The sequence below is a fragment of the Eucalyptus grandis genome, chromosome 6 (assembly GCF_016545825.1).
Source record: "Eucalyptus grandis isolate ANBG69807.140 chromosome 6, ASM1654582v1, whole genome shotgun sequence".
NCBI classification, from domain to species: domain Eukaryota; kingdom Viridiplantae; phylum Streptophyta; class Magnoliopsida; order Myrtales; family Myrtaceae; genus Eucalyptus; species Eucalyptus grandis.
Window position 1 is genome coordinate 3706558 of NC_052617.1, and position 4369 is coordinate 3710926.

Consider the following 4369-nt stretch of genomic DNA (forward strand, 5'->3'; position numbering starts at 1 on the left):
ACTGATCAAGATAAGCAAAAGCTAGCCGAAATATAATTAATTGGAGAACCGGAAGACAAAGCAAAAGAAAGATATTTAAGTTTCTAGGGTTGTAGGGAAGGTCCCAGAATATCCTGTGGTGCGTAAAGGATTTCGTATGATGCTCGTATGGTCCACCGCTTACTTCTATAATCCTATTATTTTAGATAAAGGAGAAAGAAAAGGGGGATGAACCAACCGAGAAAGGGTCGGCCAAGGAGAATCCTTTTATGTCGAGGAAACGAAAGCAACGACCACCCAACAACGTCGGATCCCTCCCCCCTCTCTCTCTCTCCCTTAATCCAACGTTTTTCAAAAAAGGTGTCCCTCTTTTCCCATCCCATGCTCCCCCTCTTCCTTTCTCTCTCTCTTCTCTTTGGAGACCCCATGTCGGCGAAGTCTTCCTACTCCACCCGCCGTCCAAATTCCACCAAGGTCAAGTCGTCCATACGATCCCACTGACCTTGGTTTTGAGCCCGAGACCCTTGAGATTGCCGAGAGGGAGCCCATGCGCGGAGGAGAGAGAGCGTCATAGGGTCTACAAAGAGAGAGGGTCAATGACAAGTCGAAATTTTGCTCCTCACCCACCATCGTCCTCGTCTTCCTCGTCCATTTAGTCGCACTTCCATTGCAGTCGCATTTTTGTTGCTTGCTAGATCGTCGTGCTCTTCGCGGATACCACAAGACCTCATTTTTCGAATCTTCCCCGGTCAGCTTTGGTTTCCTGCTAGATCGTCGTGCTGTTCGCGGATACCACAAGACCTCGTTTTTTGAATAAAGGTCGTTTCGGTTAGTTCTTTCCTCATCTTTTGAATCTTCCCCGTTCAGCTTTGGTTTCCTGCTTGATTCACTGATCAGATCATAGCTTTTAAGAACATTTCCCCACATCCGATCTGGTAGTACGCTAGGAACCTCAGGATCTACTCATGTTAGCCGATCCTCCAAGCTTTGGATTCGCGCTTGAGATTAGGTCGGGTTGGGGCTTCTTCTGTGTACATAGAAGTTGCTAATTTATAGCTGAGTAGGAGTGAGGAGAGGGGTAGGAGACATAACCATTTGAACGAGAATTTCGGAGTGGTGAAGGCGAAGAACTCGTCAGAGGAGGCACCCCAGCGAGGGAGAAGATTGCGCTCGTTGGGGAAGAATTGGAAACGGAGGTTCGCATTCATGCTTAATCTATCCAAGCGATCAGAGGGCCACGCTGCGCATCGCACGACCGCAGGACCGAGTGATTACAGAGTACCAGAAGATGTGAAGGCTGCAGATGAATCGGAGTCCATTGTTGAGGGCCAAGATGAGAAAAAACTAACAAGTCATGGAAGAGTTGAAGGTATTACAGACAAGATCCCGACATCTGCGGAGAGCCCATCCCGTGGAATCTGGTTCTTTATTTTGGAAGCTCTCCAAGGCATGACGTACTTGGTTCCTCGGAGTAAATTTGCAGTTTGTGCCGTTGTCTCTTTCATTGTTGGTATAATGATCGAACGCTGGTCAAAGTGTGCCCTCGAGGGCCTTGTAATTGGGGCTAGCATTCTGCTTGTGGTATCTGCTTGTGCCAACAGTGATTGTAAGCAACCTTTGCAGTCTAAGGATTTGCGTGCACAGCAGGAAAAAATTGCAGTTCCGGTGACCAGAAATGGTATTGGACAAAAACTACCTACACGTGATCTTCGTCCAGGCGATATTGTCCATCTTAACATTGGGGATCAAGTGCCAGCTGATGGACTTTTTATCACCGGGGGTTCCCTCTTGGAAAATGAATCTAGGTTAACTGGAGACGGTAAACCCGTCAATGCTAGCGGCGTCGGTATTCCTTTCCTTCTCCCTGGAACGGAAGTTCAGTATTGGATCACGCAAGATGCTTGTGACCCCAGTTCCAATGACAGGGCCTGCGCCTCTGACGACCTCATCCGCCAGCTCGTCCGTGACCTCGACTCCTGCTGCCTCGACGAGCAGAAGCAGGCTGCCCTCGAGATCAGGCTCCTCACCAAGAACAAGCCCGAGAACCGCGTCCGCATTGCCCAGGCCGGTGCGATCAAGCCTCTCATCACTCTCATCTCGTCCTCCGATCCTCAGGTAACTACGAGAAAGAATTTTGTGGATTGGTTATTCGTTGTCGCCAACCGGCGAAGCATAATTTTTGAAATTCCATGGAAATGGTAACAGTCGGATATAACTGTAATTAACAGTTGCATAAAAACACTTTCTTGTCTGCTCAGGCACAAGAGTATGGCGTCACGGCGATTCACAACCTCTCGATCTGTGACGAGAACAAGGAACTGATTGCGGCGTCCGGGGCGATAGAGTCGCTGGTGAAGGCCCTGAGGACGGGGACGACGACCGCGAGGGAGAACGCGGCGTGCACGCTGCTCCGCCTCTCGCAGATTGAGGAGAACAAGGTGGCGATCGGGCGGTCGGGGGCGATCCCGCTACTGGTGAACCTCCTGGGAAGCCGGGGGTCGCAGGGGAAGAAGGACGCGTCGGCCGCGCTCTACTCGCTATGCTTCGTGGAGGAGAACAAGGTCAGGGCGGTGCAGGCGGGGGCGATGCGGCCGCTGGTGGAGATGATGGCGGACTTGGGGTCGAGCATGGTGGACATGGCAGCGGGCATGGTGATCACGCTGATGAGGGCGGCGGGGGCGGGGGCTACGCTGGTGAAGGAGGGGGAGTACCGGTGCTGGTGAAGATAGCGGAGGTGGGGACGCAGAGGCAGAAGCGATTTGCGGTGGAGGTGCTGTTGCAGCTCTGCAAGGACGGCGTCGAGTACCAGACGATGGTGGTTCAGGCGGGGGCGATGAGGCCGCTGGTGGAGCTGATGTCGGACCTGGGGTCAAGCATGGTGGACAAGGCGGCGGCGGAAATGGTGATCACGCTGATGTGGGCGGCGGATGGGAGGGCTAAGTTGGTGAAGGAGGGGGGGATACCGGTGCTGGTGAAGATGGTGGAGGAGGGGACGCAGAGGCAGAAGGAGATCGCTGTGGTGGTGCTGTTGCAGCTCTGCCAGGACAGCGCGTACCGGACCATGGTGGCTGAGGAAGGGGCGATTCCGCCGCTCGTGGCCCTGTCGCAGTCCGGCACCAACCGCGGAAAGCAAAAGGTAAGACACGAGATTGACTCTGTGTTGGGTGGCGAGCGGCGAGCTCCGCTTCGGGTCGGCGAGTCACGGCGAATGACGTGGCAGGCATGTTTTGAGGAAAATAGGATTTGTTTCTTTTTCAGAATAGCGACGGCGAACGTCGTGGTCGTCGTGGTCGTGGTCGTTTTTAATTTTTTTTCTTTTTCCTTTTCGGGGTAGATCATCTTCTGCTTTATAAAACGACTTCGTTGATTTTTCGTAGGTTAATTTTGGTTAATTAGGCTTTAATTGCGTCCTGATCGTGTTGAATGGTTGTGGAAATGTGGACAGGCGGAGACACTGATACGGCTTCTGAGCAACTGAGATCCGGCGACGCCGCTGCCAGAACATCATAGGTATTAGTCTGAGGTTGGTGCCCCCTAACCAACCGCCACATGCTCACCGCATCGAATCCTTCCCCAGCGAAAACCAAATTACATGTATATATTAGGAGTGTCAGCTGTGCAGTTCTGACGAAAAAAAAGAAAAAAAACCTGTGCAGTTCAATTTAGGTTTTCGTAATATCTGAACCGAACCCAAACATTTGGACATGGGCGTGTATATATTGCGACGGTTTGGGTCAGTTTGGATATTTGGATTTTAATTATTTTTAATTATTTTGTGGTTGATCAAAAAAAGATATTCGTTCACCAATTTGATAATGCATCTTCAATCATCAATTTCGCCGAGCTATGGGCAATCATACTATAATTTTAGGAACTTTCATCACCGTCACCTATCAAAACAAACCACTAAACACCGTACGAAAAGACAGAGTTGAGTTTCAGCACAAACAGTAATTGGAGATGAACTGCTAGTTGCTTGCATGGTTACAACGAATTACGGTCACTATGATAGGTCTCCCTCCATCTGTTCCAATGCTTGCTTACGCAGTTACAATGAGTTAAAAGAAAATGCGCTAAATCTATCGAAAATAAGTATGGCTTTGAATTGCCATATGAACCTATGACCCGCATCTGAGGAAAGCAGAGGCGAGGTGCTTCGGCAATGAATTGATCTTTCTCTCTCGAAAGCTCTGTTCTGGCTTTCCATTTGCAACTAGTTTGCGCCTGCTGTTGACCGACCAAAGAGGAGTTCCCGAGGAAAATTCGCGTTTGCCCTTGTATGCAATCAAGCCAATTATTTACCTAACTCGGTTTCATAAAGACACCGCCTCAGCGAATCATCTCATAACAGAAGGTAAAACACGAAACTTCCCGAGGTAGGAAGCCGATT

General features: G+C 50.3%; 1 pseudogene; it reads left to right on the forward strand.

The window, feature by feature from the left end:
* Nucleotides 1-290: 290 nt before the first annotated feature.
* On the forward strand, nucleotides 291-3767 carry LOC120294891 (annotated as a pseudogene).
* Nucleotides 3768-4369: the final 602 nt, after the last annotated feature.